Consider the following 26,354-nt stretch of genomic DNA (forward strand, 5'->3'; position numbering starts at 1 on the left):
CTTGAAGGTTACATAGCCTACCTAGCCTTCCAGGTGGTCTTATGGGTCTGGGCTACACGCAGGAGCTGTGTACCTAGCTGACAATTGCAAGTCCCTTCAGCAGGAAGTGGGGTTGGGGAAAATGTGCCCAGGGCTCCTGCCCCCTGCCAGCAGTCAGGTCATGGGTGGGTCTCAGTGTGCTGAGCCCCCAACCAGGGTTTTTCCCAGAGGGCATGGTGTGCCACGCCTTGTTAACCTCCTGCATGGGGTGGGCAGGCACTCTCCCCGCCAGGCACAGGATCACCCACATGAAATGATCATGAAGATGAGTGAGCAGTATCCCCTTTGGGAGTTCAATGTCTCTGGTCTCCAAAGACTTTTGCCATTAGCTGATTAATTCATTCATTAACACCTCGTGGAGCACTGGATATCAGCTCCATATGGCACCAACAGACAGTTGGATTTCTTTAGAAAATTTCTCTCATTCAAAAGCAGGGAAACAGTAAATAATTAAGCTCTAAGCCGTCTTGCTGTGATCTTTTATTGATCAAGGCAGAGATTTGCGAGGAAGAGGGCTTCAGGCACTCACTTGAACCTGACTCTCTTTGTCCCGTGATGACATGTTTCCGTGTGATGCTTGCTCTTATTATAAAGCCTTTAAGGAAGAAAACAAGCCCGTGACGTGTTTATGGCTCACGTCACTCTAGCCGAGGTTAATCGGCCCCATCTCCAAGGCTGAGCATTTTCTCGTGGACTCCCAAGAGGCCAGAGGAAGTGTTATGATGCCTGTGCTGCCTGCTGCCTTCTGAGTCCTGGCTTCATTAAGCTGGGTTTTAATGCCCTTTTTTCTTCCTCCTAATAAAGCTATTAGGACAATGACTTACGATGGGGCGGCTCAGGGAGACCTCCGGGGGATGAAGGTGGGAGCATGGCAGGAGGACCTGCACGTGGATGAAGACAGGGACAGTGGCTGGAGCCTTCCTGCTGTCCCTCCCCACCAGACACCACAAGGGAGGCTCCTAGCTCCATCTCTGCTCATCACCCCAGGCGCCCAGGTGTCCATGTGGGAGTGAGAGCCACTGAGGCAGGCTCAGTGTCTCAAACCTTTCCCTTTCTCTCATCCTGCTCCAGGCCCCTTGGCTCCTGTGTGTTCTTCCACCCCCATTCCTTCTCTTCCTGAAGAAATGACCCACATCCCTGCTCTCTCCCTTCCCACCTGCTGGGCACCTTCCTCCATGGACTCTCACACCTCTCTTCCCACTGCCCCTTCGGGAGCAAGCTCAGTGTCTTCCTTTGGGGGGTTAAATCTGAGTGACACTCAAATAGTATACCTTCTGCTGGGAGACTTGGGCAAGTGTCTACAACCACCTCCCTGGGTTTTTCCCCTGATTCTGTTTCCCCACTTCCCCCTTTGGTGGTGATGGTGGTGGTGGTGGGCATTTATGAAGACGCATGCGCAGGATGCACCACATAAGGACGCACCGCCCACAGGGATATCTTCAAGGTTCCCTGCCTCCGTGGGCCAAGGCCCCTTGCCGTGGCAAAGCCAGGCAGAGTGAGCGGGGACCTGGTCATCTCTCGCACTCACAGCCCCCTCTAAGGCAGTGTCTACCCTGGGGCTCCCCATTGGGGGATGGGGCCATCACAGTCGGACCACTCCCCCAACCCACTCCAGCTGTGGCTCCCTGGTAAACGTCCTGCTGTCCAAGCCCTCAGTGTCTGTTTCCTGGAGTGCCTTCAGAGCATGTTCTTTGTATTCCTCTGTTGCTCTATGTCTTTTTGCTGCCGTCTGAAATGATGGTGTTTCAGAGGCACTGGTCCCAGGGGTGGGGGACTTTTTTTTTCTGCCAAGGGCCATTTGGATATTTATAACATCATTCATGAGCCATACAAAATGATCCACTTAAAAATTAGCCTGCTATAGATTTATTGAATTTCGAGTCCTACCTGCAGGGCCAGACGAAATGATGTCTTGGGCCTTACACAACCGGCGTGCTCGATGGCCCCCTCCCTGGTCTAGGCTCTCTTTTCTTCTGAACACACTCCTTGTTCTTGGGCTATCACCACTACGCTGGTGACATCCAGATCTCGCTCGGATCGTCTTCAAGTCTGGAGGTCTTGGCTTTGCTGACACCTCCACCTGGAAGCCTTGCAAACACATAAAAGGCAAAACTTGCTCAAAACAACTCATCAACTCCAAGTCGTTATTTCCCTTGACCAAACAGCAACAACAGCAAAAAAGCCCTTCTACGCCGTCTGTCTTAGGATGTGGCATCCAAGCCTGTTCTCGCTGGTGACTGTGATTTTAGGAAGTGTTCTCCCACTGTAGTCGCTTGGCCATCGGCATCAGCACCACCCCAGGAGCTTGTTAGCAATGCAGATTCTCAGGCTCCAGCCTCACCTACAGAGGCGTAAGCCAATGGGCCCAGCCGACACATGCGCAGGAAACTCTGTCAACGGCTTAGGCCGCGATCCCTAGCTCCTGTTCCCGCTTTGGCCCTCCCACATGCCTCCATCCTGCTGCTCTGAGCATACCTTTCCTGCTCCTTATGCGGCTCCCTCTGCTAACTGTTGATTGATCTTCAAGAATCAGTGCACATTATCACCTTCTCCAAGAAGCCCTCCCCATCCCTTCCCTAGGTGTATCAGTTGTCCCTGGCCTGTGCTGTCCCTGTCCCCTAAGCTTCACTCTGTCACAGCCCTTATCTCACAGTGTTATAATTGCCTTTTTAGCAGGCTGCATCTCCTGCTAGACTGTGAAGTTGTTGAGAAGAGAGATTGTCTTTCATCTCTGATGCTCCGGGGCCTGGCTCCCTCCAGGTCCAGAGGAGGGGTGCAGTGATGATGTGGTGTGATAGCATCGAGTCCCCTGCCCGGGCTGGGGTTGTTGGGCTACAGGGGCACTGCTGGCTTCCCACAGCAGGTGCGTCCTGCCTCTGCCCACAGCTTTGTGGGTCCCTGGACGTCTACCCTGAAAGCACCGGGGCTGCAGTTTGATCTCACCCTGCCTGTTTCATTTCCGCCCCCCCCACCCCGGGGGGGTGTGGTGGATGCTGGCATGTGCTAATTGGCTGATGACATTGAGTCTGACTGGCCTTGTGAACGTGTGCACAGGCGGCGAACAGAGCACAGTTCAAACAGAATCATCTTGGCAAAGCTTTGATTCTCCCAGCTAAACAGTCTGACGCTGAACTCCTGGGATCTTGGCATCAGTCTGCCACGCTGCTGCTGGCCTTGCCTTGGAGATCGGCGGGGTACGTGGTGGTGGCTGGTGTTGCTGCTGCCGCAGCTGAGTCTTCCCAGCCCGCTTAACCCTGGAAGGCCTCAGTTTGTCCATCGCCACAGTGGGCTTTATTCACTTTGGTCACGTATGCTGTCAAGTGCCTTGCTGGGTAAGTCTGATTTGAAAGCCCAGAATGTTAGCTCCGCAGCTGGAAATGCAGCAACGCCCGGGGAGGCCTGGGGAGCAGGTGGGGAGCACCGAGAGTCCTAGCAGCAAATGTGGACTGGAGAAATCTGCCTCTGAGAACAGCGGTGCTCCTCCCCTCCACACCCTCCTGTCTTAGCAGCTCCCGCCACTTCCAGTAGTCCAGGGCACATCAGCAGGTGAGGGTGCCTGCCGGAGAGAGCTCCTGGGGGAGGTGTGAGCTCTATGGAGCAGCTTTCCATCCTCGTGAGGCCAGATCTCCAAGCTGCACCCCTCGGGCCAGTGCATCCCCTTGAGTAGTATTTTTTTTTTTTGACAGGCAGAGTGGACAGTGAGAGAGAGACAGAGAGAAAGGTCTTCCTTTGCCGTTGGTTCACCCTCCAATGGCTGCCGCGGCTGGTGCACTGCGGCCGGTGCACCGCGCTGATCCGATGGCAGGAGCCAGGTACTTATCCTGGTCTCCCATGGGGTGCAAGGCCCAAGCACTTGGGCCATCCTCCACTGCACTCCCTGGCCACAGCAGAGAGCTGGCCTGGAAGAGGGGCAACCGGGACAGAATCCGGCGCCCCGACCGGGACTAGAACCTGGCGTGCCGGCGCCGCAAGGTGGAGGATTAGCCTAGTGAGCCGCGGCGCCAGCCGAGTAGTGTTCTTTAGTCTACCTCGGGGGCGCCAGGAGCCTTCTGACAATCTGAGAACGTGGTGGTAATTTGCCCCAGAAAAATGAACCGTTGCCTGTAGGTGCCTATTTTTATTATTTAAATCTCTTTTCAGGTGGCTTGTAGAATGCCCTAGTCTTAGCCAGTAACCCCTAGGGGCCTACAAAGGCTGCAGAGGAATCCCCGCTCCCAGTCACTTCTGGTCGTACTGTCCCCAAAGTCCCCCCCTCCATTGGCCTTCCTCCCTATGCCCCAGGCTGAACTGCTCCCCTCATGGGGCGTATACAGCAGGTGGCCCTGGCCGCAAAGCAGAGCACAACAGATTCTGCGGCCTCGGTCTTCAGATTGGCCCAGGTTCCTGTGCTGGCTTTCTCCCTTGCTTGCTGGTAGCCTGTGGACTGAGTGATGGGCTACACTGAGCATCTGTTTCTGTTTCTGTTTTTTTTTTTTTCTTTTTTTTTTTTAAATTTTTTGACAGGCAGAGTGGACAGTGAGAGAGAGAGAGACAGAGAGAAAGGTCTTCCTTTGCCGTTGGTTCACCCTCCAATGGCTGCCGCGGCCGGTGCACTGCGGCCGGCGCACCGCGCTGATCCGATGGCAGGAGCCAGGTGCTTATCCTGGTCTCCCACGGGGTGCAGGGCCCAAGCACTTGGGCCATCCTCCACTGCACTCCCTGGCCACAGCAGAGAGCTGGCCTGGAAGAGGGGCAATCGGGACAGAATCCGGCGCCCCGACCGGGACTAGAACCCGGTGTGCTGGTGCCGCAAGGTGGAGGATTAGCCTAGTGAGCTGCGGCGCCGGCCCCGAGCATCTGTTTCTAGGCTGATAAAGCGAGCATGAGTACAAGGATTGCTGTGGCAACTCAATGAGAACTTGCATGTCAGGGCCATCCACAGGGACTGGCACTGAAGGGGAACATGTGGCTAGTGTGTGGCCAGGGTCTGTGCACAGTAGGTGTGCAGTTAACACCAGTGAGAAAGAGGAAGAGGGGTTAACTAGGCCATGACAGAGGTGCAGTCATACCCAAATAGGACATGAAGGAAGCAGTGAGAGAGGAGTGGCCTTGCCTGAGGGCCCCCCTGCTGCTTAGGCAACCTGGGTTTTCTCCAATGTTGGAGGGCTGGCCGCTGCACCTCGGGCCTGGCAGGTGTGGACTCAAGGAGATAATGTGAAAAGTGTGGCAGGTGTAGACGCCCCGGCTTTCGAGGGTGCAATGGGTTCAAAAGTAGCCTCTGTCACCTTTCACGGATTCAGTTTCCAGAATGGAAATGTGGGGCTCCTGGTACCTGTATTCCAAGACTCTCGTGCAGATCAGATTAAGCGGAGTATCAGACACACTGAGCCTGTGGCGGATGCTAAAGGAGCGAAAACATTGCTGTAAACGACGAAAGGCCGAGCAGGTGGGAGTTCAGAGAATCAGTGTGGATTCGGCTCAGCCCAGGCCGTAGGTGCCCAGGCCTGGGAATAGGCCCAAGGTAAGGCTCTATGCTGAGACTGCTTTCTCACTCAGTAGCTGGGTGGCCTCGGGCGAGTCAAGTGGCCTCTCTGACTTTGGTTTCTTGATCTGTGGAGTGGAGATAATGCCCCCCATCTCATGGAGCTGCTGTGTAGAGAGGATCAAGTGGGAGGCTATACAGAATGGGTTTAGTGCAGGGTCTGGCACACAGCAAGCGATCAACACATGGTGACTTTATTGCTGTTACTGTCTGAGGGAGAGCACTGGGCCATCCAAACCTTAGATGGATGTGCTTAGGGCTCAGCTTCCCAAGGAATTGCTTTGCTCGGCTTGTGTTATATCATGCAGCCTGGACAACGCAGTGATGGCCTTCGGGTAGTCTGGGGTGGTCTAGGCCTAGAGGGCTGGCCAAGGCATCCTAGGCTCCAGGGACCAGGAGGTCTCCCTACAGCATGCAGGCTGCTAGCACTTGCTTCCTGGGAGAGGCTCCGTGGACATTTCCTACACAACTGCTCCCTTCTGTCGCCTCTCCCAGGACCCCCAGCTGGCTTAGGTTTCCAGGATCAGAGGCACACCCTCCCGGGGCAGGGAAGGGCCGTCTCGGGCTCTCTGCAGCCTCCCGCAGGCCCAGGGTGGCTGTTGGAGTTCGTTCATATTCATCGTTGCTTGGAGCTGCACCTTTTCTCCAGGCTGTGTGGGGATGTGCATCACCATGGAAACGCTAGAGGTGAAATCACTCAAGTGTTGGCAAGCAGTTTCTCTCTGGATCTTGGGAAAATGGAGAGCAGGCTCCTAGTGTCAAAGACAGGAATGATGCCCGTAAAACCACCCGTACGCTCTCAATTCCATTTGGGGAGTTTCCCTCTAAATAAACACGGAAAAATGCAAGAGAAATGTGTTCCGTCTCTAGATCGGCTGCCCCAGAGGGGCCACTTGTAATGAATCTGCCGGTCCTGCCTGGCACTTGTCACCCGCTACATAACTGTAGCTTGGATGACATGGAAAGAAACAGGGTGACATCTCAGAATCTTAGAGCTGTTGTCTTCAGTGGGTGAAGCTGGAGTCCAGCAGTACAGATGTGTGTGCCCGATGGCCATTCCTGGTCCTTAGTCTGAGCTTGGGGGCCAGAACACATGTTGTGAGTGACTATTTGCCAGGCTCCTGGCTGGCTCACAGGCTGCCCTGCCCCCAGGTTTGTGTGGGCTTGGTGCCAGCTCCTCTAGTGACAATGACAGTGAAGGACTAGGCCAGGGGAGGAGAAACAGGGTACTTGGGAGGGTGTGGGTGGTGCTGGGGGTTGGTCTGGGCACTAGGATTGCTTGGTGGACACCTTGGTCAGTTGTGGGGGGTGAGTCCCAGTGTTCCTATGGCTTGGAAAATGCCATGGGTGCGGACCACCTGAAATTTCTTTTTCCCCTTTGAAAGGTTTATTTACTATTTGAAAGGCAGAGTGACGGAGGCAGGGGAGTATCTTCCATCTACAGATTTATTCCCAAATGGCCACAATGGCTGAGGCTGGTCCAGGGGGAAGCCAGGATCCAAGAACTCCATCCGGGTCACCCATGTAAGCTGCCATCTTCAGCTGCTTCTCCAGGCGCGTGAGCAGGAGCTGGGTCAGAACCAGCACTCTGACATGGGATACGGGCATAGAAAGCAGCAGCTTACTCTTCTGTGCCACAGTGCCGCTGTCTGCGGTTGAGTTTGGCTTAGTCTCTGAGTTGCATGATTCTTTCTGCTCTTGTCTTCCTCTGCTAGGTAAGAAAGACCACTGGTAGTAATACTTCTTCCCTCTGTCAAGAGCGGTTTTAAACACAGTGTGTAAACTTTGGTTTCATTCATTCATTCAACAAGCATTCATTGAGTGTCTGTCATGTGTCAGAACTTCCAGCTACTGGCTCTAAACTTTCTCTTTTTATCAGGGTCTTTGATTACTAAGGCAAAGAATGTAAAAATTGTGCAAAATATTTTTATTTACTTGAAAGAGGCAGGTAGAGAGAGAGAGAGAGAGAGAGAAAGCTACCTGCTGATTTACAACCTAAATGCACACAATAGCTAGCAGCTGGTCTGGCTGAAGCCAGGAACCACAAACTCAACTGGGGTCTCCTACATGGGTGGCAGGGACCCAGGTACTTGAGCCGAGTACCCCTGCTGCCTTCCAGGGTATGCATTATCAGGAAGCTGGAATTGGGTGCACAGCCAGGACTTGAACCCACACCCTCTGATATGGGACGCAGACATGCCAGGTTGGGTCTTAACTGTTGTGCCAAGTGCCTATCCCTCAAAGGATGTTAAGATGGATAGACGGATACATCCTGGTTTGCCTTCCTTGAAGGTAGGCACGATGTTTTACCTGGCAAGGTGAGAAGAGAGGGGTTCACATAGACGAACTCCTCACCTCTAACGCTTCACAGGGTTGTTGGAAGCCCCAGCCCTGTGCCCCGTCGGGTAGGCTCCCACTCCACAGTAACTATAGCTACTCTTTCCAGATCCTTCAACCGAGCTGGTTGGTGGCTCTGAATGTATTGAGCTTGGTTCAAACCATTGGCGAGCCGAGTTCCGCAGCTGCCGCGAGGGCTCCTGTGATGTGAGTACTGTCCTCACTCTCCTTTCCACTGGTTGCCAGGCCCCGTGAGTTACCGGGCGTGGAGCTGGCTCTTGAGTGGCCGCCCGGATGATCAGGACAGCAGTGTTGCACTAACTCACCCAGGCCCACGTTAGACATCACTCTGCCCCAGGCCTTGACGTCTGCCAGCTCGGAGGTGATTTGGGGAGCCTGGCACATTCTAAGGAGCCATTGAAATGATGCCACGGAGCGATATTCTTTTTATGTTTTCAAAGGTTTATTTATTTATTTGAAAGGCGGAGTGACAAGAGAGGGAGCAACAGAGAGGAGAGGGCGAGTGAGCGAGTGAGCGAGAGATCTTTCAACATCTTGTTTACTCTCCAAATACCCACAACAGCTTGGGCTGGGCCAGGCAGGAGCCTGGAGCCAGGAACTCCATCTGGGTCTCCCACATGGGTGGTAGGAAGCCAGGCACTGGGGCCATCACGTGCTGCACATTAGCAGGGAGCTGGATTGGAAGTGTGAAGAAGCAGCCAGGACTCGAACCAGGCACTCTGAATTGGGATGTGGGTGTCCCTAGCAATGGTTTAACCCTCTGGCCATGACCTACCCCCAGAGCAGTCATGAGTCTTGGAGAATTTGATGGAAACTCTGGGTCTTCTGTCTAGAAAAACACACCGCCCACATGTGGGTGCGGTGTTTTGCAAAGTATTGGTGAGGTCTCCAGGGACTGGGAGCCCTCGCCTGCCTGCCCTGGTGGGGGGCCGTGCACCCTTTCTGGGGAGGCGGCTCCAGGCAGCCTCCCCTCCCTTGGCCTCAGTGAAGTGAGATCCGAGCATTTTTCTCATCAAGCTCAAATCAGCCGTGTGAAACCTCAGAGGGCCCTCTCTCTGCCGTCCGAGTCGGCTCCGTCTGAGCAGTCCTACAGGTTCTGCACCGTAATCAGTGTCATTGGGAGTCTGCCGAGGTTGTGCGGCACTTAATTGGTTCTTTGGAGGAAAATGAGTCACCATCAGGAGTACAGGCTGCAGGGCAGGGAGACACGGAGGGAAAGCTCAAGTGTGCCCTCACCGCGTCTCCCAGGCTGCAGTCTGCGACGCGCCCACTTCTGCTCACGGGGCTCAGAGAGGTGTTCAGAGCCACCGAGACAAAGCATGCTGCCTCCTCTGCCACCCCCACCCCGTCTTCCTTTCTCTTCTTCCTTTTCTGCATGGGGAGCCGTGTCTAGTGGAGGGGGGAGGGGACAGGCCATCCGCTCTGACTGTCAGAGCTGATCACTGCTGACCTTATCAAAACCCGGAATCAATACACTCTCCTCCCCGCAGCCCAGAAAAAAATCATAAGGAGTTTGAACCAAAGCAATTTGAGGAGCAGAATCGCCTGGATCAGGAGGCACGCTGGTGAGCTCATGGCTCTCGGAGACCTCCTGTGCCCTTCCTCACGGTCAAGAGCGGCTAATGCTAATGCCCCCCTAAGACCCTCGTTCAGGACGGGCACTGAGGACGGCAGGAATCTGAAGCAGACTTTGTTAATCAAGCCTGCCTCCTGGCCGGCTGCTAGTCTGAGCTCAAAGTCGCAGGCGTGTTGTGCAGGAGGCCCGTGAGGCTGGGGCAGAGGTCTGAGCCCTCCCCAGGACCCTCCAGGCCTGGCCCTGGAGCAGAGGTCACCCAGATTCCAGCTGTACCATTGGAAAAGCCAACGCATGTCACTGATTAAGTGCCAAGGGGCCTTCATGGTGTGACCGCCTCTCTCTGCTCTTGTCTCTTTGCAAGACTTGCTTTCTTCTTTCCTCTTCTCACCTCACCTCTGTTTCTGGAGGCAGGAAATGGGCAAGAATGAACATCAGAGAAAACAGCTGTGGGTGGAAAGGAAGGGGAGTTAGGTGGGGTTGTCTGATTGTCCAGCAGAGCTAACAACTTTCATGCAAAAGATGAGGGTCATCTCTGGTGTATGTGGGGGTGCTGGGTGGGGGAGGGGAGCCTCCGTCCTCCAGAACATCAGAGGGTGTTCCCTGGTGGGGGTGGAGCCTCAACTCCCTTGGCCATGCCTCCCATCCCTCCTCTGGCCTTCTCAACCCTTCTAAGCTTAGCCCAGTGCTTGGGTGCTGTGCCCCATCCTTCCCCCTGGCATTCCCACCGGCTCAGCTCCTGCAGCAGCCGGAGCCGCTGCAGCCCAGGTGCCCAGGGCTGGCAGAACCGTGAAGCCTCCAGTGGGTCAGGCTGCTGCAGCGCCAGCGTTAATGAGGAGCCTGCGGTCTACAGGTCTGCTCCAAGGAGGAGGCTGGGAGGCATAGCTCTCAGGATCTGCGGCTGCTGATTCGGGGGAGGGGAACGGTCACCAGGAGAGCCAGCAAGCAGCCACAGTGGCAGGTGGGTCCCGGGACGTCAGTAATTGAGGGGAATGCAATGCCAGTGATTATTTTAATCACATGAGTAAATGGAAGGAAACCACTCTTGAATAAGCAATAAGGCAGTGAGGATGGGGCGGCACAGGTAGGAGTTCTCCTCTGTGTGGCTGGAGAAAGTGAGGTGGAGGCAGATGGGACGAGTACCCTGAGCCTCCAGGGTCACCAGCTCGCAGAGTCCATGCCTGTGGTGTCGGAGTGAGGCTTTGCAGGTCCCCGTGCGGGGGAAGGTGCCCCAGCAGCAGGTGAGGCCTCCATGAACCAGCTGTCAGCACTTCCCCGCGGAGCAGCGAGAGCCCGCCCCTTGGCGCGGAGGAGCACCTGCGCCCGACCTCGCTCTTCCCCGCTGCTCCTTCCCACACAACCGGGCTCCGAGGCCTGGGCACCCTGGGAAATTCGCCATGCCCTAGAACCTCATCAGCCCGCGGGCAGGGAGCAGAAATGAACTTGGCAGCACCAGCTGCAGATGGCCCCGGCTTCTAAATAAGCATTTCATTATGCTTGGAACCCAGGGAAAACATGGCTCAAGTTATAGGGAAAAAATAAATGGGTAAGGAAAGGCTGACGTTAAATCCTGCTAGTTGTGCGTGGCGTGTCCATAAAAATAAGCAGGGCTCTCTTTTTAAAGGGCCCGCTGTTAATTAGCCTCGGTGCCCATTCGAGCCCTTGGTCTGGTTATAACGCGGTTCTGCTGTGTGAGGAAGAGGTGGACGGCCCCACATTTTCTTTTTATGCCTACGCCTGTCATGCTGAAATTGGCTCCCGCACTCCCTAACCGTGCTTTATGGACGAGCTGCATCGCTCCTGTTTACACTCGCTGCCCGCTGCCCGCCCCTGGAAGACCCATCCTTCCGCCTTCTGGGGGTCGTGCTCAGTTCCCACTGGCATGGACAGCTGACTCCATTTCCACAAGTGGTGGGTTCTGCCTCTCTCCCTCCCTCCAGCACGGAGTGCCTGGGGGTGCTTCCTGCATGCTCTCCGTGTCACCCCCGTTGGCTTGCACACTTCCTCCTTCCCTGGAAGCAGCCGGAGTCCTGCTGTGCAGGAAGAGGCGTCCAGGCTTGTGGCGCCCAAGCAGGGGCTTAGGCTGTGATGCGGAAAACCTTCTGGATGCCACTCTGGCGTAAGATTGCAGCCGCTCTCCCACCGAGGGACCCTGGCTGAGCCCCTCTGCTGGGTGTGTCTGGGAAGTTCTGGGCCTGGGAGGAAGGATGGCTGCTATGCTCCAGGGTGTCTTGTGACTGCTTCTTTAGGTGTTTGGCTGCATAAGCTTACATTACGTGCGAGGCCAGGTGACCTTAAAGAACCTCTAGCAAGGCTAAGGGCCTCTTATTTTCAGGCTGACTGGGTGCAGAGTCCCAGATTCAGAGCAGCTATGATTGGTGCGGAAACATCCCAGGGCTCCTCCCTAGCATGGCGGCTGCGAGTGTTTGAGCCCTGTTGTGACCCGATGGTTTGCACTGTTTGTGTCATTTCATCTTCATTATTATTATTCAGATTCCGGGCGGTCAGCTGATGGATCCCAGCTTTCCCATCTGAGTTTGAGAGCTGGGTTGCAACCTATCTGTTGACTTCCGGTTCCATTTTCCTACCCTCAATTGCTGTCTTAACAATGACAATGTCCGACTTGCATAGGGGTGCCACCTTCCGTTCCTAGTGACAGGGTCGGGACTTGGGCTTCAGCTGCACTGGAGGCTGGGTGGTCCTTCACCCTTTTAGCTTCTTCCCCTGCCTCCCCTTCCCTTGGGGTTTCGGGTCTTCAGGCTCTGGGTCTCAGTTCCCCAGCTCAGAGACTCTGTCCCCTCCTGTGGCAGTCTTGGCTTTTCTTTCTGGACGTTCTGTGACCTGTGAGGCAGGAGGGCTCTGCCCTGGTGCAGGTCTGTTAGCCCTCCAGAAGCAGCCGCTCTGGGGTGCACTTGCTCTTTCCTGTTCTGTGCAGTGTGGCGACACACATCTTTAAAATATTCATTTTCTGATTCTAAAAGTAATACATGGCAGTTATAGATAATGTGGAAAACATGGAAAAATCATAGAAGAAAATCAAAACTGGGATTTATAGGATTACAAGTATGCAGACATTATCATTGTTATAATTTGAGGTTTTTCCTTCCTGATATATGCACTTTTAGTATAAAGGAAATATCACTTGTAACCTCATTTTACATTTACCAACAGATCATGAATATTTTGTCATCAAATGAATTTCAAAAACATGATTTTAAACAGGTGGTAAAATATCATGGTTTATTTAATCAATTGTTAAGTAGAATATTTTGATGATTCCCGATGTTTTGTTATTATAGATAACACAAATTAACATAGTTGGAGTTGATTCAGTTAGCTTATTGTACGCATCTCTGCTCAGCTTGCCACACCAGACCTTGAGAACTGCATCTGAAAGATGGAAGGGTGGGCGTGTCTTTCAGTGGGTGCTGGGTGCTGGGTGCTGTCCCGGCTGCTTCCAGGGAGGGTCGCCAAGTTTTATTCCATCCGTTGAGGAAAAGACTTGACTGTGTTGGGATCAAGCGATCCAAGTAAATGCCCACCTCTCATATTCACCACTGTGATTTCAACAGAAGTGGAATTAAAAGATGCTTCAGGATTATATGGAAATTCTAGGTTTAGTTTTTTGAAGAGACTCCACACTGTTTTTTTCTTTCTTTTTTTTTTTAAACTTATTTTATTTATTTGAAAGGCAGAGTTATAGAGACAGAGATGAGGTGAGGGAAAAGAGAGAGAGAGAGAAAGAGAGAGAGGGAAAAAGATCTTCCATCTAGTGGTCCAAATGACTGCAATAGCCAGGAGTAGGAGCTTCATCCAGGTCTCCCATGTAGGTGCAGGGACCCAAGCAAATGGGCCATCCTCTGCTGCTTTCCCAGACACATTAGCAGTGAGCTGGATTGGAGGTGGAAGAGATGGGTCTCAAACCAGCGCCCATATGGGATGCTGGCGTCACAGGTGGAGGCTTAACCTGCTGTGCCACAATGCCAGCCCCAAGAAAATGTGACCTAGATGTTATAGAATACTACGTAGCCATAAGAAAGCATTTTTGATAAGGATATGGACGGGAAGGACATTGTATTAAGTGAAATTAGTCAGTCTCTGACAAACACTGCATGATCTCACTTGTAAGTGCAGTCTAAAAAGTTGATCTCATAGAATATGAGAGTAGGAAGGTGATTGCCAGAGATTGGGGAAAGGAGGGAGGTTAGGTGGATGGGGCGCTCTTGGTGAACAGGTGCGTGTGTAGAGTTGGATTGGAAGAACAAGTTCTGGTGTTCCGTGGTGCAGCAGGGCAAATACCATTAGCAATTATGTGTTATAGACCTCCAAACAGAAGAGAGGGTTTTGAATGTACTCACCATAAACAAATGATAGAAGTTCAAGGTGAAGGATACGCTATTTACCAGAGTTGATTGTTACCCAAAGTATACATGAATCAGAAGGTCACATTGTACCGCATAAGCACACACAAATATATGTCAGTCAAAAAATTAAAGGAAGATATTTTACTTGCTCTGGCTGTATAACAATTTAAAACTTAGTAACTTAAGACAAATCTGTTATTTTGTTCGTAATTTTGTGAGGCAGTAATTTGGGAAGGCTGGGCAGTTCTCCCGTGGGGGTCTCTGTTGTCTCTGCTGTCAGATGTGGGCTGGGACTGGAATCACCTGACATCTGGATAAGGCTGGACATCCAAGGTGGCTCTGTCAAGTGCCTGCTGTCATGCTCTCTGCTGCCTGCTGATGGGCCTCTTCTGTGCCTGTGGTCTCTTGCCAGCCCAGTGATCTCGTGGGAGTTAGAATTCTGACCTGGTGGCTGATTTCCCCCAGATACAATGTTCTGAGAGGTGCAGGAGGAAGACACAGGACCTTTTATGAACTTTCAATAGGAGAAATGCAGATTTGAGGCTGTTCAAAAAACTGCCTTAGAGGCCAGCTGTGGTGAAGCAGATGAAGCCACTGCCTGCAGTGCCAGTATCGCATGTGGGTGCCAGTTCAAATCCTGGCTGCTCCACTTCCAATCCAGCTCTCTGCTATGGCCTGGGAAAACGGTAGAAGATGGTCCAAATCCTTGGGCCCCTGCACCAGTGTGGGAGACCTGGAGGAGGCTCCTGGCTCCTGGCTTTGGATCAGCACAGCTCCGGCCTTTATGGCCAACTAGGGAGTGAACCAGTGGATGGAAGACCTCTCTCTCTCTCTCTCTCTCTCTCTCTTTCTCTCTCTCTCTCTGCCTCTCAAATAAATAAATAAATCTTAAAGAAAAAACTGCCTTAGAAGATGTTTTACATATAAGCATCCACTGGGCAGTACTGGTGATGCATTCACCATCAGCAGCACTCAAATATTTGAAGGTTCAATGTCTAAGGTGTCCGGAGATCATCCTGGATATGTGAATGGCTGTCATTAGCTTTGTGTTGGGTTAATGTGTGTATGCATCATATTTTTAGCACTATAATGAAACATGTGAGTCAATTAACTTTATAAAGAGCAAAGGATTACTCAGCTTACAGATTTAGAGGTTCAGGTTCATGGTCAGGTGGTTGACCCTGCTGGTTTGGTCTCTGTTGGGGGCAGTGGATAGGAATGGCACAGTATGTGAAATAGAAGGGTCACATGGCAAGCCAGGAAGCAGAGAGATTGGGTGAGCCAAAACTCGGGATTTTATAGCAATCATCTCATGAAAACTCAAACAATCACATAAGAACTAGTTTCCTAGGGCGTATGCCCCGTGACCTAACTAACCACTGGCCACCGGGCCTCACCTCCTACAGTTCCACATCTCCCAGTAGAGCCACCCTAGGGATCAAGCCTTTAACACATGGGCCTTTGGGGGTGTACTCACACTAATGTGCAACGATATGTGCATGGGAATATGGGAAGTGTAACTAGTCTGGGGGAGGCACTCATGATTCAGTGTGAATGACAGTTGAGAGTTCAAGGTCTGGGGTGCAGTCCCATCACTGGCCTGGGTCTGATTGGCTGTTGATGCCTAGGCAGCCTTGACATGAGAAGGGTGTTACGAGAGTCCAGCCAGGTTTGATAACACTGGTTTCAGTAGTTTCTGTGGGAAGTAACCTGGAGTCACAAGTGGTTAGCCCACTGGTCCCTTCCATGTCTGCACTACAGGAGCCCCATCCTGGGACTAGGAGGGGTTTCCTGTTCCTGACCACTGGTTTTTAGTGAATGGGCTTTGTTGTAGGGTCTTGTGTATTGATGTCTGATTTGATCAACCCTAAGCAAGGCAGTTAGGAAAGAGTCCCCGAAGGCCCTGGTGGCTACCCGTTTTCATTAGGAACCCAGTGTAGCTCAGGGCATCTGTGCCGCCATCTCCCCTTCAGTGTCATCTTTGGACAGGTGGTCCAGCTGCCTCTCAGGGCCCTTCGGATCAGGATCCTGTCCCTGAGACTCATTGCTTTTCATGATTTCCTGGATCCACATCCACAGTTTTCTGCATGTGTCCCTCCAGAATCTCCCGGAGAGAGGTTAGGAGTAGAGTCCACATCCTGCCCATCCCCTGTCAGGCGTGCTCAGCACCAGGCAGGGCGGCGCGGATCAGAACCTTCTGGAAACGTTTTCAGATAACGTTCAGCCAGTGGTGAAGGGGAGTTTGGCAGGTCCAGTTTGAAATGGTTTTCAGCTCAGCTGCCACCTCCTCACCAAAGCCCTGCTGTGTAGGGAGTTTTCTTTTGCATGCCAGCCCAGGAGGTCCTTGGCAAAGGGCAAGGCAGGTGTTACCACCCATTTCACAGAAGAGAAAACCAAGGCACAGGGAGGTTGAGTGACTGACTTGTAAGTCTCAGGGCTGAGGGGCTGGCGATGTGGCGTAGCGGGTAAAGCCACTGCCTGCAGTGCTGGCATCTCATATGGGTGCCAGTTCAGGTCCTGGCTGTTCCACTTCCAATCCAGCTCTCTGCTGGGGCTTGGGAGAGCAGTACAAGATGGCCCAAGTGCTTGGGCCCCTGCACCCTTGTGGGAGACCAGGAAGAAGCTCCTGGCTTCTGGCTTCAGATCAGCACAGCTCCAGCCATTGCAGCCATCTGGGGGTTGAACCAGCAGATGGAAGACCTCTGTCTCTGTCTCTCTCTCTGCCTCTCCTTTTCTCTCTGTGTAACTTTGACTTTCAAACAAGTAAATAAATCTTTAGAAAAATAAATCTCGGGGCTGAATTTCCGGCTCCTCTAGGAATCACTCAGTAGGTCCCCTCCTGTGACGACCCCAGGGGCGCTCCCTTCACTGTGCCATTCCAGGGCTGGAGTGACCAGCAGGTGTTTACTTGGACTGTGTGGGTGGCTCAATGGCTACAGGCTCTAGGATGGAGGAGCTCTGGGGCTTAGAAGGCGTCCCCTGCTGTGTGGCAGAGACACCATCCCTCCAGCCGTCTGATTAGCTTGTCAATTTTGGTCAGAACTGGGTTGTGAAGGTGACACCTCCTCTGGTGGGAACGCTGAAGCCATTAAGGATGCACAGCACATCCCCAAACACAACAGTGAGGCCCCACTCCTCCAGAGTGGAGGCTGGTGGTGAAAAGTAGCAGAACAAGCCTTTATTTTACATTTCAAAGTGTGGGTAGGGGAGGCAGGCTGGCCTGATGCTTGGAAGTCAGTCTGGGCAGAAGCCAGCTCTTCAAGATCGGATGCATCTTTTTGATGCAAACTACAAAGGGGTATCTGGAGGAAAGGGCTTTATCTCCAGTCAGCAGGAACAGTGGATGTTAACTGGGTATCCCCCAGTCCTGTAACCCTTTGGTGGGGGGGAAACAAGCAAAGGTGAGAACCACAACAGAGACACCCATGGTCAGCTCAAGAAGAGAAGAGCTGTACCCACCTAGAGTTACCAGTGGGTTTCTGACAGTGACAGAATTAGATAGATGGGGGCTGGCGCGGTGGTGCAGCAGGTTAACACCCTGGCCTGAAGCGCGGCATCCCATATAGGCACCGGTTCTAGTCCCAGCTGCTCCTCTTCCAATCCAGCTTTCTGTTGTGGCCTGGGAAAGCAGTACAAGATGGCCCAAATCCTTGGGCCCCTGCACCCATGTTGGGGACCTGGAGGAAACTCCTGGCTCCTGGCTCTGGATCGGTGCTACTCCAGCCGTTGCGGCCGTCTGGGGAGTGAACCAGCGGATGGAAGACCTCTCTCTCTCTGCCTCTCCTTCTCTCTCTGTGTAACTCTGACTTTCAAGTAAATAAATAAATCTTTAAAAAAAAAGAAGAATTAGATAGAGAGCAGGGCTCCTCCTGCTCTTCATGCCCCCTGGAGCTTCCTGGGGTCTCCAAACACTGGGGCTGGCGTTCACATCACTGCCAGCACTAGGGACCCAAGTGCCTAGTGGAACCAGGTATTTTCTCTCTGTAACGTGGCACATTTTCAGTTTTGAACCTCTTCTGAATGCCATCCCATCTCCCTGCCCGTGGTGGAGAATGAGCAGAGAGTTAACACAGGAGGTCCACAGCTGGCCTGGGGAGGCTCCCAAGCCTCCTTCCCTGCCACAGGGCTCAGGGGACCTCTGTTTATAAGGGCCTCATGTTGCCATGTAAAGTGCGGAGCTGTGACTAATAGCCACACCCAGGACTTACAGTATCATTTTCTTGAGATGTTTGAATCACCAAGTGGATGTCTTGAGAGAGGAACAGAGGGCAGGTTGACTGCAAAGGATGTGAGCCCTGGGCTCTGCCTGGAGACCGCACACTTTGTTGGGAATTTCACCGGGAAATAAGGGGAAGGAGATAAAGAGAACCAACAAAGAATGGGGAGGACGGAGAGGAGCTGGAGCCAAGGCCTCTGCTGTCGGGTTTCAGAACTTGGCAGAGATTCATCCCTGAGGCCATCCGTGGTGAATCCGCTGGGTTTTCCACCAGACGTTGTGGCCGCCAGGCTTCCTGATCAGTAGTCAGAGAACCGGGTTCTCCTTCGGGCTAAGGGTGTATCCGCCGTGTCTGTGCACTAGGAACCGGATTTCAGGCTCAGCTGCTCCAGAAGCTTCTTCCCTGGGCAGGGGAGGCCCCCAGAGTCTGTGCAGCCAGCAAGTGGGGCACTGAGGCTGGGACCACAGTGCCCTGACTTCGCTAACAGATCCTGGAAAGGTACTACAAGCTCCTGATGGAGACTGGGGGTCCCAGTTTGGCTTTCAGAATCCCTGGATTGACAGGTACTGGGGCAACGTCGAGACTTCTCACTCTTGCTAAGGAACAGATCATCAGCTGTGTTCAAAAAGTGTCTCTGCTTTGAAGGTGCGACTGTTTCCCACACAGGTGTATTACCTGCGGATGAAAGGAGTGAGTGGGAGAACGGAAAGAAGGGAGAAATGGATGTGCTTTGCAAGATAGTTGAGGATCAGGGTTATTTTACAGCCCCGTTTCTTGGAGGGAGCTCTTGATGAGTGGGGCATCCTGCTCAGAGGGAGAGCCCATCCTGTCCACTCGTGCTCATGCCTGGTCATCCGGCACCTTTGATAGAGGCCAACTACAATAATTTACATTTGCAGAACGCACGTTGCCAAGAAACTCAAAAACATATTGTGAATGTCATGTGCTGTGACAGGCGCTATTATCCCGCGAGAGAGATTGCAACGCATCATGCAATAATTAATTTACAGATACCAGAAAACCAGAGGGTACTGGATGGAAACCAACGTGAGTATGCAGGGAGCCAATCCCAGCACACCAATTTAATTTCCTCCCACGTCAGAATGACAGGTCTGGAAGATAAGGCAAAAGCAATAGACGTAAAATACCCTGACTCCAGGAAGCCCTTTAGCTCTGTTCCATATGATGTCCTCATAAACATGCTATGAAAATATGGCGCAGCCTCTGCTATTGTTATTTAGTCTTTGATTTATCCTGGTTCCCTTTCCCTAAAGAGTTCGAGTGGAGTGTTCTGGGGAAAAATATCTGCCGCGCAGGAGTGCTCGGGCAGGGCCGCGCTCAGTATCCGGGTCTGGAATCAGTCTTGTTCGGAAGATGATGACAGAGATAACTCATGACACAGCTCTTTAACAGTGACAAAAGGCCGAGCGCTCGGTCCCAAACCCAGCTCTTAGCATTCTACACTCAGATCATTTCCTGCTCTCCCATGACACTGCCTTGAAAGGGGCCATTCACTCAATGATCCCAGAGTGACCACAGATTTTCCAGGACTGTGAGGAAAAGGTCTTAAAACAGTGATATTTGCAGTGGAGTTGGGAGCAGGTGGTTTCCTAATGATGGTAGCCTCCAGCCCTGTGGCCTCCAGGTGGGCTGGCTGGGCAGCTTGGAGGCAGGTGCAATGCTGGGCGTGTGGTCCAGGCGAGAGTAGAATGACTAAGGTGGAGAAGGCGTTCCCTCTTCAGGGACTGGGGTGAAGACAGGGGTTTCCCAACCCTCTAAGAGGACCCCAAGGACCCCCAGAGAGCTGCTGCACCTGTTGCTGGGTATGTGTGTGGTCCCAGCAGGTGCTGTCTGAGCCTGCCTGCTGACCAGTGGGGCCGGGTAGGTAGGAGAGGACTGCTGTTTGTCCTGTATTGGGGGGTCACAGGGGCAGAGCAGGGAGGGGCTGGTGATTGTCTGATGGCTCCTTCACTGCTAGCCCACCAGGGCGCCATGATCCACCACGGTTCAGATGCCTGCTGGCGTGGGAGACCCTCTGCAGCCCGAGTGCCCAGGGAACACATGAGCACAAGTGGAAAAAGAAAACTCATCACTCACTTGGCGGGGGGGGGGGGGTGATAAACAACCAGAAGAGGTGGCTTTTACAGAGGGAGCACAAAATGACGGGGCCTGAAGAGAGCTGTCCTGGAAGGACTCTCAAGGAAAGCTGGGGAACCACACTGGGTTTTTAGACAACTAAAAGCAAGTTCTTCATTGGAAATTTGGTAGGCCAGCTCTACGAGATTAGTCATTGCTGGGAACCAAGTTCGTGTTCTGAACGGTCACGTGGTGGGGACAGCTCACAAAGCGAAAACACACAGCCAGAAGATGTGCAGAGGGTGGAGAAATCTCATAGGAAAAGCCCGATGGTTCTAGAAGTGTCGATGGACAGAAAGAGTAGAAGGAACACTTTGAGGACGGAAGTGCTCCCTGAGGGTTCTAGGACTGCGGCAAATAGACACAGCCTGGACCTGGCCAGGTGGGCGGGCTGTGCCCCAAAGAAAGGGAGACAGTTTTGCAGGCTGTTGAAGGGAAAGTGAAGGAAAGACCTTCAGACTTATTCACAAAATCGGGAGCCAGAAGACTGGGCCAGTATTCACCAATGCTGAAAGAAAGAAAAGGATTGTGATCTGAGGATCCTGCACCCAGTCAAGGTCAGGGTCATTGTGCAGGGCATTTTCAGACATCCTGGCGACTGTGAGTATTCCACGTGCAAGGCCAAATGCTGTAAGGGACCGTGGAGTTATTGTAGCCTCCCTGCCTCCCCCTAACAATCGCATTAGTTTTCCCCTTTGTGTGTGCCCGTGGTGAGCGAGCGGCAGCGCCCAGTCCTGGGAGCAGGGTGTTAAACATCATTCGATGGGCTTCAGAAGGGTTTGATGCTTATTTGCATTTAGAAACTGAGCTGCCCGTAATAAATATAATCTCGTGTCTGTATGGGAGGCTCCAGGGAAACACACTTGGTTGCCGTGGAATTTCCCGAGGGGAAAAGCAAGACATACTGCTACGTGACGGGAGGTCCCTTCCTGACAAGTTCCCACCTCGGCTTGCCAAGCTGAGCAAATTAAAATGCAGGATGCTCAGTTATGTTTGCATTTCAGGTGCACAATGGAAGAAACTATGTATACCTGTGTCCTAATTACTGCATGGGCATCCTGTATCTTACCTGGGAACTCCATTTGCACCTCAGCCTGGAGCCACAGCTTTCAGGGAGCTTGGTGCGTTAGCTACAGATAGACGCTTAACACTGAAGGTTCAGTGGGAGGGAGAATGGGAAACCTTGACAATGAGGTCAGTGCCAGTGTGGGAGCCAGAGAAAGAAGAGTTTCGGAGCACCAGCCTCTCTCTGTCTCTCTGGGCTTGAAACACATTTGAACTGGTCCTTGCTTTCGTGACATTTAAAATCGAGTTATAAAGGTTGTGTGGGTGTGAGATAATAAAAAGCTAATTGTCATCAACGATTTACCATGCATCAGCCCTATGCAAAGCAGTTTTTTGAAAAATTTGTTTATTTGAAAGAGCAACAGAGAGAGAGAAAGAGAGGGAGCGAGTGCACTTTCATCTACTGGTTCACTTCCCAAATGGTCATAACAGCCAGGGCTGGGCCAAGCCAAAATCAGGAACTCCATCTGGGTCTCTTGTGTGGGTGGCAGGGGCCCAAGCACTTGGGCTATCTTCCATTGCCTTCCCAGGACATTAGCAGGGAAGCGGATTGGAAGCCGAGCAGCTGGGACTTGAACTGGCACTCCGATAGGGGATGCACTCCAACGCCAGCCCTGCTAAGCGTTTTAGCTCTTCTGTTCTTCCACATATGGATCCCGTTGTTTTACATGGGACACTGGGGTGCAGAGTTTAAAGCACTTGCTTTAAGTTACACAGCCCATGAGTAGCAGAGTCAGCGGGACACAGATCCAGGTTCGCTTGACCCTGGGAGCTGCACTCTTCTCCTCTGTGCCATCCTACTCCACAGTCAAGTGCAGTGAGGGCTTAACCGCAAGCAAAGCCCAGTGCGGGTGCTGTGTGCAGGTGTTGGTGGGTGGGGGCCAGATTGATCACGGGTGTCTTTTGGCCAAGGAGACCCAGAAACTGAGCTCTCACGGATAAGTCTGAGCTTGAGTTGGTGGAAGGAGAGAGTGGTAAGAGCATCAGCTGGGGCTGGTGGAGGGAGGACCCGGTGGGGTGGGTGGTGATGGGAGGGGTGGGGTGGGCGGTGAGGCAGTGCCCGACAAACGGGGAGACAGGAGAAGTGGAGTGAGCCTAACAGAGGAGATTGTCTGTGTCCAGCGTGGCACATGGAGTGTCCAGAGGTTAGCCAAAAGGCCAGACGCAAGGGATGCGTCGTGGAGGAAAGCATGGGAGAATTGGCGTGGGTTTGAGGGGCCATGGGTGACACTCTGGCCATTGTAAGCTTTTGGTCTTTACCTTAATGTCAACGGAATCCATGGCAGGCTTAAAAAATTATGAGAGTGGGGAGAGAGAGAGAGCTTATCAACTGACTCACTCCCTAATGCCCACAATGACTAGAACTGGACAGGGTTGAAGCCAGGAGCTGGGAACTCAATCTAGGTCTCCCATGTGGTTGGCAGGAACACAATGTCTTAAGCCACGGCTGCTGCCTCTCAGGGTTCGCATTAGCAGGAAGCTGGCATCAGGAGCCAGAGCCGGGAATCACACCCGGGTACTATGATGCGGCTCATGGGCTTCACCACTCCGCTAAGCGTCTGCTCCCCGTGAAAGGGTTTTAGGATGAGGAGTGGTGAGGGTGGGGGTGCAGGTGCCAGGACTTGGAGATGGATGGGAGTGCCCAGTGGGAATGTGCCCTCAGAGTCCCCGAGTGGTGCCCCCAAGTGGAGAGACCCCCGTAAGCTCGCTGTGGGGAGGGGACTTGCAGAGGGAAGAGGCTTTGCTGGGTGCCGTGCTGGAAGGCTGCTGCTCCTAGGGTAGGAAGTGACTGGTGATACCTTCTCGGGCAGGGCACAGGGAGGCTGTCCTGGTTAGAAACAGGGCTGCACGCCAGTCTTTTTTTTTTTTTTTTTTTGACAGACAGAGTGGACAGTGAGAGAGAGAAAAAGGTCTTCCTTTGCCCTTGGTTCACCCTCCACACTGCGCTGATCTGAAGCCAGAAGCCAGGTGCTTATCCTGGTCTCCCATGCGGGTGCAGGGCCCAAGGACTTGGCCACCCTCCACTGCACTCCTGGGCCATAGCAGAGTTGGCCTGGAAGAGGGCAACTGGGACCGGCGCCCCAACCGGGACTAGAACCCGGTGTGCCGGCGCTGCAAGGCGGAGGATTAGCCTACTGAGCCACGGCGCCGGCCAGGCCAGTCTTGAGAATGCGTTTGTAGCAGTGACAGGCAGTGACAGGGTGGCTCTGTGTGTCTCCCCATCTCACGGCCAGCGCATGCACCATGTAAACAGGTGGTACGGAGCCCACACAGAGACCTAGCACCGTGAAGGTAGCACAGGCTTGGGGCTGGCTGGCTGCCTTTGACATTCCCTCCCAGACAGCCTCCACCCCAGCACACTGGCTTTACATAAAACCCACGTACCCTTCCAGATCACCCAGCATATGGGCCAGGCTCTGTCCCCGACACAGACCGTGGGCAAGCCAAGCCGACGCCATGTAAGGCGGCAGAAATAAAATGTGTAATTGTGCTCTAAGACACCTTAATTGTTTATTAATTACTCCATAAATCACAGTGACACCTGTGTTTGTGCTCCCCTGGATTCATTCACACGAGGTGGGGGTTGGAAGTACGATGTGCTTCCTGGACCGAGGACTAACGGGGCCCTTAGGTGGGGGGGGAGGTGCCTGGATCAGGGCAGGGACACCAGGGCTCCCCGTGCTCCCCCCTCACTGTCAGCCTTAGCTGCATTCCCATCCGCCTCTGGCCGAGCCCACAGCCCCTTGCTGTACAACTGATGTGCATTAATGGAGTCTTGGCAGGGCTGGGGTGCACCTGCCTCCACTGTTCACGTTCATCCTTCCAGGAGCTGTGGGAGGGTGGTGGTGGGGATGTGTACTCACTTCACAGGAGAGGGACCGAGGCTCGGAGATTGCACCCAGTCCCAAGGGCACACAGCCAATTCAGTGGCCAGCTAGAGCCAAGGTTGTTTTGACCCCTAAATGCTGCTGCCCCTGGTGGAAGGGACTGTGAACAGGGTGAGAAGGGGGCTTTCCTGTGAATCCTCATAGGGGCTCCTTTCCATTTACCCAAGGGGAGGAAGCTGCTTCCCAAATGATAATACCCCCCTCCCCGATTCTTGAGGGTCGTATCTAAAGTGGAAGCAGAACTCATCCAGGGGGTTTGGGCCCAGGGACTCTGGCACCCGGCGACTCACACTGGCTACTGTGGGCCGGAGTCCCCCTCTAACTGACCTCCATTCCAGACAGTCACCTGTTCCATCCCCGGGAGGGGGGGGCTCTTTCCGCCCACAGCTGTCGGCAGCCATAGCGACCACGCGCCCGGCCCTGAGAAGCGCAATTGCTCCAGATGGCTAATCGGACTTTATTGCCACCATCACTCCTAATGTGGCCATTCCAGAGCCCCGTCTGCAGTCTCTGCTCCCGCGGGGGTGCAGCGGTCCCCGGAGCCGCCTGCCCTCCTCTCCTGGGCCTGACCGTGCGCTGTGCGGGTGCAGGGGACTGGCTCTTTAGAAGACAAGTGGCGCCATGAAGCTCGGTAACACTTTCCCCTGGGTCAGAGATCAGAATCTGGAGAAGGGAGCACTCCCTGCAGCGACTGTGGGTGGGGGTGGGGGCACTCTCTGCTCTGGTCCTGCGCCCTGAGGAAGAAGGCGACCTGGGGAGTGGGAGGGGGAGAGGCCGCTCCCATCGGCGCCCGTCATCGGCCATCCCTCCGCTGTCAGCTTTCTGAGCAGCTTACCCTGTTGCTCTCTTGTCACTCCCAACCCATTTGCCAAGATCAGCGGCCCCACGGGTCTGTCTGTTCCGTGACTCCCTCAGACACTGGACTCTGCACTAGGCATCCATGCAGTGCCCGGCACAGTGTCAGTGCCTGGTGAATATACCCGACGTGAACCGGGAGCGAGTGAGTGATACAGGTGCGCTGGGTCTCTCTGTCCTCTGGGACATTTCCCTGGGGCTCTGCGGAGAGTCTAATGCTGTGCTTGCTAAGGGGTCATGGCTAACTGGGAAGCAGGCGCACGGCGCACATCACAAGGAGTGCAGAGCACAAGAACAGATTGGAAAGGCTCCTCTCTCTCTGTGGGCAGCAAAGTGAGTGGGTCTGTGGGAGGGAGAACCGCCCAGGCCTGCTGACCTAGGGGCAGACTGAATACCACCTGCCACGTTCACAGGGAAATTTCATCCCAGCAGGAAGCCTGGTCTTTGACTGTCTGGGCACCCCAGCCCCTGCCCCTGGGTGCTAGCTGAGGACTGGCCAGCAGGCAGTGTGGGTCTGGCTGTCCCTCTGGGCTGTAGAGCAGAGGGGCTAGAGGCTGCTCATGGGCAGTGCCGCACTGGACAAGGGGAGCCCCGCGCCTTGGAGGAGCCGTCTGCAGAAACACCCTCCATTGAGTCAGACGGTTAAACGGGGCTTCGGGAGGTGGCAAAGCCTCCTTCTGCCTTCTCCAAGCCCGGGTCCATTCTTCCCTGAGGCTAGCTGTGACTTGCCCTAAGTGGGCATGGCCTCAGCTGACAGGGGCCCCTGGGAGTCCAGGGAACCCAGCCAGGAGTGGCAGAGAAAGTGCCTGGTGGTGGTGGTGGGGATGTGTCGGCAGGAAAAGCTTGGTGAGGTCTGGAGGGGGCGTGTTCCATCCCGTCAGTGCGTGGGGGTTGGTGGAGTGCTCCTGATGGGGCCTGCATCATGAGCCCTCAGAGGGCTCCCACAGCAGGGGGAGGGAGCTTAGGGAGAGGAGGTGGGCTGTGAGGACTGGCTGGGGGAGGCGGCACAGGGGAGCAGAGCAGGTCCATCCAGAGCGGCCTGTCTGTGCCAGGGAAGAGCTGTGGACATGCGCTGTGTGTGCAGAGTTCTCCCTGTAGGTTGGAATGGCAGGAGCATGCGGACTGAGAGGGTATAGAGATGCAGGACCCCCTGTCCTGGCGAGTGTACCGTACACTGGCACACTGCAGGGACAGCTGGGAGAGGTGACCCACGGCCATGGACTCGAGGCCAGAAGAATCCTGATAACAGTGTGTTAGACACCTGGCTTAGGAAAATGAAGGAAAGAGATTGTGATCGTTAGAAATCACCTTGGGTCCGCTAAGTTTTGTCAATTTTTT

This window comes from Oryctolagus cuniculus, chromosome 4 (genome assembly GCF_964237555.1).
Source record: "Oryctolagus cuniculus chromosome 4, mOryCun1.1, whole genome shotgun sequence".
NCBI classification, from domain to species: Eukaryota; Metazoa; Chordata; class Mammalia; order Lagomorpha; family Leporidae; genus Oryctolagus; species Oryctolagus cuniculus.